This window comes from Tachypleus tridentatus, chromosome 8 (genome assembly GCF_004210375.1).
Source record: "Tachypleus tridentatus isolate NWPU-2018 chromosome 8, ASM421037v1, whole genome shotgun sequence".
Lineage (NCBI taxonomy): Eukaryota > Metazoa > Arthropoda > Merostomata > Xiphosura > Limulidae > Tachypleus > Tachypleus tridentatus.
Window position 1 is genome coordinate 70,061,449 of NC_134832.1, and position 15,470 is coordinate 70,076,918.

A 15,470-nucleotide genomic window follows, 5' to 3' on the forward strand; every position below is an offset into this window, starting at 1 on the left:
CTTTCTCTTGGTATAGATCTTAGAATAGTACTCACAGTGGTCTTGACACAAAATGATCAGTTTTTGGAAAGTGTGATCTCCGTCCAACCATCTGATGCTATGTAAATAGTTTGTGTACTAGTTGATGTTCCTCATCACTTTGCATATCTTTTGGATACGGAGTACGAAAGCAATAGGTGTCAGTCCACTCTCTGCACACAAACCCTTCACAGTGATCACAAGAGCTATTTTGAAATCTTCAAGTTCAATGGTAGCTTAGTTCTTCTTTTCCTGTAAACACAGTTATATTTAATAGTTGATTCGTGCTAACATCAACACAGTCGTCTGTTCTAGTTCACAGGTTACATGATACGTTTTTCTTTTGTCCAGTCACCCACTTAGCCTGGGCATTCACCAGCATACTTCACACCATTTTTGATGTACCATTTAATTCTGTCTCTGTGCTCGTAGTATTTTGTCACAATTGTTTGTAATTCTTGTTAATTGTCTAATACTAAACCAATTAATTTTGCCTATCAGTTTTGATCTACTGTATCAATTTTATAGATAGCTAGCCTCATTGATTCGTCAAAGTAGTTCAGTTTGGTGATAATCTAAACAATCAAGCTATGTACTAATTATATGAGGTCCTAATCATTCAGTTCGACTACTTCAGTAGTCTTTGAGTCAGACAACCTTTCGTTACCTGATATTGTCCTTTTATTCGTTTTAGACCTACACAGCCCATCTAATGTCCACAACTTTAATGAAGCCAGTTGTTCTCGTTTGATTTACAACTTTATGCTTGCTGTCATTACTACTAAGCGTAAGATTATCAACACTAAATTAGACATTTTTCACTTATCTAACCCCTGTCTTTCAGATATAGATCGTAACCGATTTAATTTCTGTTGAAATTCTTTAATATTTAATCCTGACTTACTAGGGGGTACATTTTGAGTTTCTTCTAATATACTTGTTAATTCCTTAATATCTGCTTCTACATTTGTACTCTGAATTAGTTATGGTTCCTTTCTTAGTTAATAATCCTTGTACTTCTGGAGTCTTTAGATTTGATCGACTTCCTACATATTTAGTTTCACTCCTAAAGCTTGAGGACAAGGCGATTATCCTATACCCATATTTATTTTACGTGAAACTGTTGGGACCCAATCATTGTTGTTATAAAGTGTGTTGCCTCTAAATTCTAGTTTTGCCAGTAGTGAGTCTATTAAATCAGTTCAGTTTGGTGATAATCTAAACAATCTATGTACTAATCATATGAGGTCCTAATCATTCAGTTCGACTACTTCAGTAGTCATTGAGTAAGACAACCTTTCGTTACCTGATATTGTCGTTTTATTCGTTTTAGACCTACACAACCCATCTAATGTCCACAACTTTAATGAAGCCAATTGTTCTCGTTTGACTTACAACTTAAAATTCACTGGCATTACTAATAAGCGCAAGATTATCAACACTAAATTAGACATTTTTCACTTATCTAACCCCTGTCTTTCAGATATAGATCGTAACCGATTTAATTGCTGTTGAAATTCTTTAATATTTAATCCTGACTTACTAGGGGGTACATTTTGAGTTTCATCTAATATACTTGTTAATTCCTTAATATCTGCTTCTACATTTGAACTCTAAATTAGTTATGGTTTATTTCTTAGTTAATAATCCTTGTACTTCTGGAGTCTTTAGATTTGATCGACTTCCTACATATTTAGTTTGACTCCTAAAGCTTGAGGACAACGCGATACCTTGATCGTGAGCTGAACAGTTCTTAACTAATTTTAGATATCCCATATCTCTCAATTTAATTTCTCTAGTTTGATAATAAAATTGATATACATTTCATTTTGAGCATACTATTGATACGGTGTGTTTATCCTTTGTGCATAATTACAAATAATAAATCAATCCTTCATAGTAAATAACCAAGTTATCGGGGTCATTGTCTTGCAAATATCATATAGTTAAAATACACAATATGTATTGGTTAATTCCTCAGTTAGGGTCACATACTTGGATGGGTCGTTCTATACATCTGAACATATCTTCATCTGTCATTTCTACATAAGTATGCTGATGACTTGAGACAGCATTGTACAGGTACAGGTTTTCATTTTCTACAATTAAAGGTAAACAAATGTTTAAAGTTAATAGCAAAGGTACAATTGTATAAGGACCCGGTGTGGCCAGGTGGATGAAGTGCTCGACTTGTAATCTGAGGATCGCTGTTGCACCACACTTGCTCGCCCCTTTCAGCCGTGTGTATTATAATGTGACGGTCAATCCACTATTTGTTGGTAAAAAAGAATATTCAAGAGTTTGCAGTGGATGGTGATGACCAGTTGCCTTCCCTCTAGTCTTACACTGCAAAATTAGGGATGGCTAGCGCTGATAGCCCTCGAGTAGCTTTGCGCGAAATTCTAAACAAACACTGTATCAGTGTGTTTTGACTGATAAAGCCCAAGAAGCCTATGCTGCTCTTTCTATAGAAGATTGCACCAACTATGATAAGTTTTAAAGCAGCTATCCTCAAGACACACAAGTTAGTACCAAAGTCTTATAGCCAAAAGATGAGGTTATCATATGCAAGACAGCCAAACTTAAATGGAATTCGCCCACGAAAAAAAGAGGTTTTGATCGATAGTGTAATTCTATAAATGTTAGCGACAGTGTTGACAGACTAAGATAATTATGTCTAATTGAAACGACGTACAAGTGACGTCTTCAAAACCTATTTGGATGAAAAGAAAGTAGAAACACTACAGCTTCTCTTCCCCGTGATTACATTTTAAAACATACATGAAACCACTTTCATTAAAATAAATTCCTGCTATCCCAGCAAAAACCAGTACCTGTTCAATCCACAAAAGTTAAGGATTCTTTTAAAACTCCAGCTGTTTTCGTTCGAAATATTTAGACAGTCAAGATAAAACTTTATTTAATAGACTTACCAGTGGTAAAACTAGAATTTAGAGGCAACACACTTTATAAGAACAATGATTGGATCCCAACAGTTTCACGTAAAATAAATATGGGTATAGGATAATCGCCTTGTCCTCAAGCTTTAGGAGTGAAACTAAATATGTAGGAAGTCGATCAAATCTAAAGACTCCAGAAGTACAAGGATTATTAACTAAGAAAGGAACCATAACTAATTCAGAGTACAAATGTAGAAGCAGATATTAAGGAATTAACAAGTATATTAGAAGAAACTCAAAATGTACCCCCTAGTAAGTCAGGATTAAATATTAAAGAATTTCAACAGCAATTAAATCGGTTACGATCTATATCTGAAAGACAGGGGTTAGATAAGTGAAAAATGTCTAATTTAGTGTTGATAATCTTACGCTTAGTAGTAATGACAGCAAGCATAAAGTTGTAAATCAAACGAGAACAACTGGCTTCAATAAAGTTGTGGACATTAGATGGGCTGTGTTGGTCTAAAACGAATAAAAGGACAATATCAGGTAACGAAAGGTTGTCTGACTCAAAGACTACTGAAGTAGTCGAACTGAATGATTAGGACCTCATATAATTAGTACATAGCTTGATTGTTTAGATTATCACCAAACTGAACTGATTTAATAGACTCACTAGTGGCAAAACTAGAATTTAGTGGCAAGACACTTTCTAACACTGATTGAGCCACCTCAGTATCACGTAAAAGAAATATGGATACAGGATAATCAGTTTAATTTTTGAAAGACAACATACACAAAAGGGAAATCTGGTGAAACTACGTCTATACGTGGACACAAATGCACTGGATGTTGCGTCATTTTTTTACACTTTTTCAAACTCTAACAGTTGGACATGACAAGGCTTTTTACAAAAATAATAGACACGCTTTGATGACTTTATTAAAGTTTGAAAAAGTTAAAAGAAAAGGACACAAAACCCAGTGCATGTGTTTACATCTAGACGTAGTTTCACCAGATGTCTCTTTTATGTCAGTTGATTCTGCGTCTTCCAAAAATGAAACTGATTATCCTATACCCATATTTACTTTACGTGATACCAGGGTGGCTCAATCATTGTTGTTAGAAAGTGTGTTGCCTCTAAATTCTAGTTTTGCCACTGATGAATCTATTAAGGCTCAGGATATTGAAATTGGTTTTGTTAGTGTTCCTCTTCAGAACATTTGTTTGACATCAAAGTTAGTCTTGGGAGCACTTGTGGTTAGAGTAACACCTACTCTGCCAATTTAGGGTGTATCATTATTGCTGGCAAACGACTTGGCTGGAAGAAAAGTTTCTGCCGAATCCAAAATGGGTAGCAAATAAAAATAGGTTTACAATGGTAAATTCATTATGGGGACTTTTCTCTTTTCTGTTTGCGATGGGAATCTCGGGCTTGAAACATGCTACATTTTCGTTTCGTGTTTAGGAATAATTCATTGCAATATGGCCTTGCCACACCCAAAACATTGGAAGCTGTCGGGCTTTATTCTGCTTCTTTCTCTAGATTTGTTTTTACTTTACTACATTTATAGAAGAGTGTTTTGTTCTGTTTATCTTTTTTTTTTTTTCTCGTTGCTCTTTTCGAGTAGCTATTTCAAACAAGTTAAGAAAGGTTGCTTGGTGTGTATTTGCTTTATTTACATGACTTCGAGCTGCATTGCTAAACAAACCTCGTTCATAATCATATTTTAAAGTGTCCTGCACCAGTTCGTGAGGGTGTGTACAAGTTTTGCGCAGTCTATTTCTTAACTGTTGCATCTATGTTGTCAAGTTAAATTACTTATGTTAAAAGGACATGGTGTTTTTCGCTTTTTATATTCTTTATAATCTGCGTAATGAATACTGAAAACGTCGTTTCACGCAGCTCACCATAAGACTTAAAGCTGCTTCCCTTTCCCTTAAAGGGTGTCTTTTGAGTATCGATCCAACCCTATATCCTACTTGTGTGATAGTCTTTTTATCTTCTCTAAGGTGTGCGCCACCCTCTTCCATAACCAAGTCTACACAAGCGGTAACCATATTCGCTTACTTTCATTTTCCACTAGTGCTAAAATCAACAAAGTTCCAACTCTAACCAACCTGGTGTTAGGTAGCTCCAAAAACATCCGGAGATTGCGTCAGTACAAGATGGAGCTCACAATTTGGTAATTTCACAAATATTTTTTTTTCGAATTTAATTAATTTTTTTAAAAATTCATAAGCGAGGATAACGAAATAGGATAATTCTTGATGATTAAAAAAAAATTTCGTTATATCGAAAATCTTGACAGACCCGAAACTACATCTTATAGACGCGAAAGGTAAAGTAAGGAGGCTTATCATGCTGAAAATGGTATTGTGATATCCGTGGTGGGCACAGCACGAGTTGCCCATTATGTAGCTGTGCTTAGTAGTAAACAAATGAAATTTGAAAAATTTAATATTTTATGACAAGAATTCAGATTTCATAATTAATCAGAGCCAAAGAGTCGCAGATTTAATTACACGTATATTGCGACTACAATACCCCATTCACTTAGTTTGTATATCACGAAATGGGAACGGACTGGCCGGCCCTGCGATAGTACTCCAGATTTCGAGTCGAGTTTGAATGTGCGAGATATAAAACATTTCTCACCACTTTGACTGTATCACTCATATGATGCACTCACAACTTAATCTCATAGCGTGGTCTTATTAGTCAGTAGTTTTAAATCAGATATAGTGGTGGATAATAGTAGTTAATTTACGATAAAAACAAATAGATCTTTAGAAGAAAGTGTTAATGACACTATACACAATATGACGAATAAATGAATTACGAGTTGAATAATATTTTAATTCAAAACATTTTAATACCAGCATTATTACATCATTTTAATATAACCGAGAAAGGATGCCGTTTCTGAAACTGGCTGGATGACGAGTACTAGTAATTAAAACATGTACAGAAGATTAAGTCAACTTCAGTAAAACAGTATCAAACTAAAACAAAATAAGGTTTCTAGTTTAGGTAACCATACTCAACTGCAAAAACAAACCAACAACAAACAGTCATAAAAGGATTATATCCGAGCAGTAACTTTATTTAGTCTCAATTATTACATCAGTAAGAAATAGTTTTATACATAATTACACAAAGATAGACGATTTTACATCGAACAGCAAATGAATTTGTTTAGAACTTTGAATGACCAAAAAGGTTTTAGATCCTATAATTGCAAGTACCAAAACTTTATTTATTACATAATAAACATTAACTTATTGTGCGCGTGACCTAGCACGACTAGAATATGCAAATTTAATAAGAAAAAGTAAAAACGCGTAATTATTACACCTTTACTGTTCTTCTTTGCCTTCTTCCACCGCCGGTTTATCACTCATTTGCACCTGTACAACTCGTTCATTTGGCTGTTGACCCTCCAAGGCTTTCTTAGGTGCCTCGACTGTCAAAATTCCGTCCGAACTCAGCGAAGATTGTACAGTTTCTGGATCAACTTCTTTTGGCAGCATGTATCGTCGTACAAATTGTCGGGATATAAATCCATGCTCATCTGGTTTTTCTTCATGCTTACCTTCGATAACAACGCAGTTCTCAACAGTTTTCACATTTATTTCGTTAGGTTGAAACTGACTCACATCTAGTAATACCCGAAATTTATCAGCTTCGTTTTTAACCTGAGAAACACCGCTACCGGTCTTACGGCTTACTTGTCGCCGGGGGCGTGCGTAGTAACCATGATACACAGTTGGTGTTAAAATATCAAAGTCATTAAGACCAAGCCCGAAATGCTGATCTGCAATACGAGTTGGAAAATCCCAGGCGTCCCACCAATCTCTCCCAAGTAGCAGAGGTACAATACTAGTCGAAAATGCCATTTTTAAACACGCTCGAAGAAACAGCTCTCTCACTAAATCTTTGTGGATACACTTTGCATGCACGTACAGTCCGCAATTTACAGCCCGTTTATATACGTGAAGGTAGTTTGCGCAACGCCTTCTCGACCGTTCGAGAACTTCACGCATACACGAGCTAGAATTCTACTCGCCTATTGCGCAATGGAAGAACGATCTAGAAACGTTCTAGTGGTAATTCAAGGCCTAGAAAAAAAATTCGCAAGGTGAGTTATGTGACATGCTTTGCTGTCAATAAAACATGAAATATCTTGTAAAAGTAACACAGTAAAGATATCTAAATGTAAGCAAAATGGTGCATTAGAATAAAATTACTCTTGTATGTACACGTAACTAGTTAGTTCACATTACCTTCCATTTGTTGAGCTAGCTACATATGCAGAACGAAACTACAAAAACAAACAACAACACGTGATGAAACTTTGAGGAATGGACGGCAACTGCCTGTTGTGGAGATTCAGTGTAGAGGACGACGTCCTTCTCGATAAATTCAAAGGAGGCAAAACTTGTTTCTTTTTATTTGTTTATCGTACAAGCAGTTCATAGTTCAAATGCATAAGATACACTTTAATTGCATAGCTGTAAATACATTTAGAATAAATAAAAACATAATTACTACAATTTATGATAGGTAAATATAACGAGCTGATATTAATTATAAATGAAGCAAAACTTTTGTCAAAGGAAATAAAGTAATGTTATGCGGTGTCACTTACTGCCCGAATATAGTTTTATACACACTGCTAAATTGGCTCTGGTCCTTGACTGATTGTGAAATGTACCACATGTTTTGTGCATTGGAAGGCAAGGTGTAGAATCATGTCAATTAAAGAGTTGTAACCTATTTAAGATATTACTTGAGAAGAGCAAAATGACTAGCTATTGGATTATGTTTATAATGTGTATGTTTTCCACATAAATATAGCACTTAAACGAAGTTACAGTTTGTAACTTCCTTTAAATATACATGTCATTGTTCTCTTCTAAAGTATATGCTTGAATAAAAAAGATAGTAATCTCACTTACGACAAAGTCGAGGATATGTACCACTGGAAATTGGACATTTCCATCATTATGGAGTTCGAAGTTTCACAGGGAACACCCTGAAAAGCTTCAAGTTGTCCCACACCATTGAACTTTCAGCTCAAGACATGGGTTTTATACGATATTTCCTCCTTATGAGTTATGCATAACTACTTACAACTTGTTCTCACACTTGACTGGTTAATTTATGCAACCAATTAAGCTTTCTCACAACAGAACTAAAACTTTCAAGTAATTGGTTATTGTGATGGTGAGTGAGCCAGTTGCCTTTTCACTTGTACCACTACCCGAATATGGTGTAATGAATTGTACATCAAAAAGCCAATTTTAGGCATTAATAAACCTTTCAGTAGCCTTTACTGTACAAATTAGGTTGGCATCAGTAACGTGTTGTCAAGCTGGTAACTAGCATTTTTCTCTCAGCATTTCCACATGTGCACACTACATCTAAAAACCAAGATTTTTACTTCGTTTTCAGTACTGAAGCGACTGACTAAAACTATTTTAAAATAACAACTGCTTCCCACCTACATCAGTTAAGAAATTTTTACCTGGTAAAAATACCCACCAGCTAACTTTGCTGTTTCAACCTCTCTCTTTTCTTCAATCAATGTTTATAATAATATTCCTTACTGACTGCATAATAATTACTACATTAACATTACTTAATTATAATATTGAAACTGTTTAAAATAAGAATGTTCTCATATTTAAATAAATATCAAGTTACATGTTTTACATATATATAAACATATGATATGATTATACCATAATTTCAAAGTAAATATAAGATACAGAAATATGAAGATTATCTCATGATTATACAAATACAATTATTATATATTGTTAATTACTGTTATACAGTTCTGTACACAATTTTTCCTCAGAACTCTGTTTGGAAGTGTCAAAAAATAAACAACTCGCTGTAGATGTTTTACTCATATAAAGTATGTGTCTTCCAGTTGGCACAACGTTCGTGTGGGTGCCAATGATAACCACAAAAAATTCTAACTGTAAAATCCAACTGTCTGTAAGGAGGACAACCTTAGGCTTCCAGGTTCATACACGGGAGGCCAATACATTAACTCAGTATCTGTGCCTTCTCCTTTCTCTTGGTATAGATCTTAGAATAGTGCTCACAGTGGTCTTGACACAAAATGATCAGTTTTTGGAAAGTGTGATCTCCGTCCAACCATCTGATGCTATGTAAATAGTTTGTGTACTAGTTGATGTTCCTCATCACTTTGCATATCTTTTGGATACGGAGTACGAAAGCAATAGGCGTCAGTCCACTCTCTGCACACAAACCCTTCATAGTGATCACAAGAGCTATTTTGAAATCTTCAAGTTCAATGGTAGCTTAGTTCTTCTTTTCCTGTAAACACACTTATATTTAATATTTGATTCGTGCTAACATCAACACAGTAGTCTGTTCTAGTTCACATGTTACGCGATACGTTTTTCTTTTGTCCAGTCACCCACTTAGCCTGGGCATTCACCAGCATACTTCACACCATTTTTGATGTACCATTTCATTCGGTCTCTGTGCTCGTAGTATTTTCTCTCAATTGTTTGTAATTCTTGTTAATTGTCTAATATTAAACCAATTAATTTTGTCTATCAGTTTTGATCTACTGTATCAATTTTATAGATAGCTAGCCTCACTGATTCGCCAAAGTAGTTCAGTTTGGTGATAATCTAAACAATTAAGCTACGTACTAATTATATGAGGTCCTAATCACTCAGTTCGACTACTTCAGTGGTCTTTGAGTAAGACAACCTTTCTTTACCCAATGTCCTTTTATTCGTTTTAGACCTACACAGTCCATCTGACGTTCACAACTTTACTGAAGCCAATTGTTCTCGTTTGACTTACAACTTTATGCTAGCTCTCATTACTACTAAGCGTAAGATTAACAACATTAATTAGATATTTTCCACTAATCTAATATACTATTAGAACTCGTAATCTGAGGATCGCGGGTTCGAATCCCTGTTGCACCAAACTTGCTCGCCCCTTTCATCCGTGTGTGTTATAATGTAACGGTCAATCCACTATTTGTTGGTAAAAAAGAATATCCAAGAGTTGGCAGTGGTTGGTGATGACCAGTTGCCTTCCCTCTAGTCTTACACTGCAAAATTAGGGACGGCTAGCGCAGATAGCCCTCGATTAGCTCTGCGCGAAATTCTAAAACAAACAAACCTTGTGTAGCTTTGAGTGAAATTGAAGAACAAACACTGTATCGGTGTGTTTTGACTGATAAAGCCCCAAGAAGCTTATGCTGCTCTCTCTCTATAGAAGATTGCACCAACTATGATAAGTTTTAAAGAAGCTATCCTCAAGGCACACAAGTTAGTACCCGAGTCTTGTCGCCAAAAGATGGGGTTATCGTAAGCAAGACAGCCAAACTTAAATGGAATTCGCCCACGAAAAAAAGATGTTTTGATCGATAGTGTAATTTTATAAATGTTAGCGACAGTGTTGACAAACTAAGATAATTATGTCTAATTGAAACGATGCACAAGTGACGTCTTCAAAACCTATTTGGATGAAAAGAAAGTCGAAACACTACAGCTTCTCTTTCAATACATAAAACGCCTTTCATAAAAATAAATTCCTACCCTCTCAACACAAACTAGTGCCTATTCAATCTACAAACGTTGAAGTTTCTTCTAAAAATCCAGCTCTTTTAGTTCGAAATCTTTAGACAGTCAAGATAAAACTTTAAAGTCAAAGAGTGTCTGTTATTTTTGTAAAAAGCCTTGTCATGTCCGATTACGGGAGTTTGAAAAAGTTAAAAAAGGACACAAAACCCAGTGCATGTGTCCACATATAGACATAGTTTCACCAGATTTCCCCTTTTGCGTCAGTTGATTCTGTGTCTTTGAAAAATGAAACTGATTATCCTATAGCCATATTTACTTTACGTGATACCGTGGTGGCTCAATCATTGTTGCTAGAACGTGTATTACTTCTAAATTCTAGTTTTGACACTGATGAATCTATCAAGGCTCAAGGTATTGAGATTAGTTTTGTTAATGTTCCTCTTCATAACATTTGTTTGACAAACTTAGTCTCGGAACCAGTTGTGGTTGGAGTAACACTTACTCCAGTTCTGGGTGCATCATTATCCTTGGAAAATGAATTGGCTGGGGGAAATATTGCCGAATCCAAAATGGATAATAAATCAATATTTCAATCAATCAAAGAAGATATTATTAAAGATAATGAAAAGGTGTGTCCTTCGTGTCCTGAGACTCGTGCTGAGGCTTAGAAATTAAGCCAAAACGAAATGGTAGACACGTGGTCAGAGGACAATATTATAAATTTGTCTGACATTTTTTGGGTCCAACATGAATCTTGTACGATTGTCCTACACAAAGCTTTGCTGATCGGCAATAATGGACGTAAGGGATCTGGGTCACCTGATGTAGCTTTTTTTGTATCAAACTGATTGATAAGCAAGAAAAGAGTCTGCACTTCTCTTCACTAGTGGCATATACACTCTCAAAGGATAAACTAGAGAAAGTGCCAAAACTTTACTGTTGCAAAAATGGAGTGTTCATGAGCAAAGGGAAACCACACAAATGCACGAGCTTTTCATGATGAGGATGGAATTTATCAAATAAACTATTCTGAAATAATGTCATTCTGACATATTGAACGTTGCCCATGAATCTTCCTTTTGACGTCTTTAAGCGGGAACAACACACAAGTTTCTCACCTGTTATAAAAAAAACGTGGCATGTATGTCAGGTGGTTACAAAACCCAATAATAACAGTTGTTACTAATTTAAAACCTATTCCAAATGTTCGAAAGACATGCTCCATATAATTGCGTTAAACTAAGATGATAAGCACTGTCACGTGCTCTGTAATATGTATAAAGGTTGTGTAGCGTTATTTATTGTCATGATTTTCGATTTTTTTTGTTTCTTTACATTTCGCGCAAAGCTACACGAAGACTATCTGCGCTAGCCGTCCTTGATTTACGGGTGTGAGACTAGAGGGAAACAGCTAGTCATCACCGCTCACCGCCAACTCTTAGGGTACTCTTATCAATGAATAGTGGGATTGGTCATGACGTTATAATGCCTCCACAGCTGAAAGGGCGAGCATGTTTGGTGCTACGGGGATTGGAACACGCGACCCTCAGATTACGAATCGAACGCCTTAACCACCTGGCCATGCCAGGCGGAGTATTTGCGGATTTGCGATAAATATAAATAGATGTTTAAAACAAAAGTTTGTGACACTATACACAAAATCACGAGTAAGTGAATTAAGAGATGAACATTAAGAGAAAACAATTACAAGTATTACGTCATTTTAATTTAACTGAGAAAATACTAGGAAGCGCTCGACGATTAGTTGTAGTAATTAAAAAAACGCATTCGAACTTTGTTGCGGCAGAAATAAAGCGATGAACAGTGTTCGATAGTGCACTTTTAGGCTTCGTACAGAAGTTTCAATCTAGTACAGTTTTGTTCAGGCAAACTAACTTTTTTGCTTTAGTACTAGTTAAATGATATTCAACTAAGAAAACAAACGGTCATAAAAGGATTATATCAGAGCAGTCTCACTTTTATTTAGTCTCACTTATTACATTAGTAAGAAATAGTTTTTTTTTTTATACATAATTACACAAAGACGATTTTACACCGAACAGCAAATTAATTTGTTTAGAACTTTGAATGACCAAAAAGGTTTTGGATCCTATAATTACAAGTACCAAAACTTTATTTATTACATAATAAACATTAACTTATTGTACGCGTGATCTAGCACGACTAGAATGTATGCAAATTTAATAAGAGAAAGTAAAAACGCGTAATTATTACACCTTTACTGTTCTTCTTTGCCTTCTTCCACCGCCGGTTTATCGCTCATTTGCACCTGTACAGTTCGTTCATTTGGCTGTTGACCCTCCAAGGCTTTCTTAGGTGCCTCAACTGTCAAAATTCCGTCCGAACTCAGCGAAGATTGTACAGTTTCTGGATCAACTTCTTTTGGCAGCATGTATCGTCGTACAAATTGTCGGGATATAAATCCGTGCTCATCTGGTTTTTCTTCATGCTTACCTTCGATAACAACGCAGTTCTCAACAGTTTTCACATTTATTTCGTTAGGTTGAAACTGACTCACATCTAGTAATACCCGAAATTTATCAGCTTCGTTTTTAACCTGAGAAACACCGCTACCGGTCTTACGGCTTACTTGTCGCCGGGGACGTGTGTAGTAACCATGATACACAGTTGGTGTTAAAATATCAAAGTCATTGAGACCAAGCCCGAAATGCTGATCTGCAATACGAGTAGGAAAATCCCAAGCGTCCCACCAATCTCTCCCCAGTAGCAGAGGTACAATACTTCTCGAAAAAGCCATTTAGACAACACGCTCGTAGTAAAAACTCTTTCAGCGAAACTTCACATATATGTATACCCACTCCCATTCCCCATTTATATACATGGTGGTAGTTTCTGCAACGCCCTCTCGATCGTTCGAGAATCGTTACGTGTACACGAGCTGGAATTATGTACTTGTATTGCGCAACGGGAGAACGTTCTAGAAATGTTCTAGAGGTAATTCTAGGATTATAAAAATTTCGCAAGAAGTGTTATTTGATACTTCTTGTTGTCAATGGAACATGAAATGTATTGCAAAGTAACATATCAAAAATCTCAAAATATAACAAAAACGGTGTATGGATTAGCAACAAAATTACTTGTAAATAACATTACCTTCCATTTATATTGAGTTACATACATATGCAGAGCGAAACTACAAAAAAAAATCATGTAGTTTCTGAATACCTTTGAACGCGAAACTTAAATAAAAGTGGAGTTAAGAAAATACTTGGTGGAATAAAATAATAAATATCAGACTGTTTAGTTGCACACCTTTTAGTTGATTAAAGTATAATTAGTTACATCTCCAGACTTTCTTGTAGGGGAGCAGTGGAGAAATGAAACATATAATGGGGTCGGTTCTAAAAAGAATATAAAGAAAGTCTTCAACTTGAGGTTTTACAATCGTAATAAATGTTATATAAACTGAGGATGTGTTTCACTAACATTTCTCTTAATTTCACAATTTAACCCTTGAATCATTTGTTGTTTTTTCTAAGCACAAAGACACTCAATAAGTTATTTTTGCTGTGTCCAGCAAGGATATCTAAACTCAATTTTAGCGTTACAAATCTAGCAAACTAACGATGACTAGCTTAGTTATTGCTAAATTCAAAACAGTTTTTGATTGTTTATTATGTAATAGTTTTTGAGTTGAAATGCTGAATAAAAACTTTGGTTTCTCAGCTGTAAACACATTCACAATCAAACAAAACGTAACTGTCACAATTCCTGATAGATAAATATACTAAGTAGATGTTAATAATACATGAAACAGAAATTAAAGTTTTATTAGAATTGCTAACCTACTGACTGGATAGCTTTCATTTACTTTTAAATTGGTTTCGAACTCTTATTGATTGTTAAATGTACCAGGTATTTTGTGTTAGGAATATGTGCCGAAGTTTCTGCTCATAGCGCTATATTCCTCTGTGCCATTGAAATTCGGTTCCAAATTGAATACCAGAAGCCCTGACACCCTTCACCCAATCAAATGAATTTGATTCAAAAAGTGGATGTTAAGCTTTAATTATAGGGCTACAATCCACGTTATGCAAACACTTATTACAATATCTTGAAGTTACAAGAAACTTTGCTTAAATTTTTAACACAAACTCCTTGAACATTCTGCACTATATAAAATTCATGAAATATCTTGTAGTAGAATATCACTTTTCTTGTTTCACAAGAACGTTTCATCTTGAAATGTGATGCATTATCACGTACAATATTTTTAATGTAAGTACTTCCACTATAGAACAGGCGTGAGTACTGTTTTACTTTGAATAAGAACGTGTCTATTATTTCTCGAAAGTTCCAGAATAGTTATTATAGCATTAACTTCAGATATCAAAATACTTTTTCATGACTTGAAATTAGGCAAGCTTGTAACAATTTCTACAATCATTTTATAGTAAAACCACAAATACTATTTATGTTTCTTATTTGCGGCCCCCTCAGTGGCTCAGCGGTATGTCTGCGAACTTCCAACGCTAGAAACCGGGTTTCGATACCCGTGGTTGGTAGAGCACAGATAGCCCATTGTGTAGTTTTGTGCTTAATTCAAAACAACAATCTTATTTGTGCAGTTTCCTTTTAATACATTGATCAAGAAAGTCTTTGAGTTACTTTTGTTTTAGATCCTTATTATTCTGTCATTCACCGATAGTAATCCCCTTTTTTATTCCCGCGATAAAATTAGTTGTAATCTCTTTCCAGATGGATTAAGCCGTGCGATTCGTAATCTGAGGGTCGCGGGTTCACATCTCCGTCACACCAAACATGCTCGCCTTTTCAGCCGTGTGGGCGTTATAATGTTACGGTCAATTCCACTATTCGTTGGTAAAAGAGTAGCCCAAGAATTGGCAGTGGGTGGTAATGACTAGCTGCCTTCCCTCTAGTCTTACACTGCTAAATTAGGGACTGCTAGCATAGATAGCCCTC

The 15,470-nt window shown here is 35.5% G+C and overlaps 1 long non-coding RNA gene and 1 pseudogene across 5 annotated transcripts in view; one reads left to right on the forward strand and one right to left on the reverse strand.

Annotated features, from left to right (window-relative positions):
- The window catches only part of LOC143222611 (uncharacterized), a 34,707-nt gene that overhangs the window by 9,685 nt on the left and 9,552 nt on the right, over positions 1-15,470 (forward strand). The window lies entirely within an intron of this gene.
- LOC143222609 (protein lethal(2)essential for life pseudogene) lies at positions 5,991-15,304 on the reverse strand (annotated as a pseudogene). 4 transcript variants are annotated; one of them, XR_013012374.1, is made up of 2 exons: positions 12,743-13,365; positions 5,991-9,273 (listed from the first exon to the last, which is right to left on the reverse strand). The product of XR_013012374.1 is annotated as a protein lethal(2)essential for life pseudogene, transcript variant X1 (transcript). The 4 variants fall into 4 exon arrangements; XR_013012376.1 differs by having other exon boundaries at positions 7,348-7,433; positions 12,743-15,304; XR_013012375.1 differs by having other exon boundaries at positions 7,348-9,273; positions 12,743-15,304.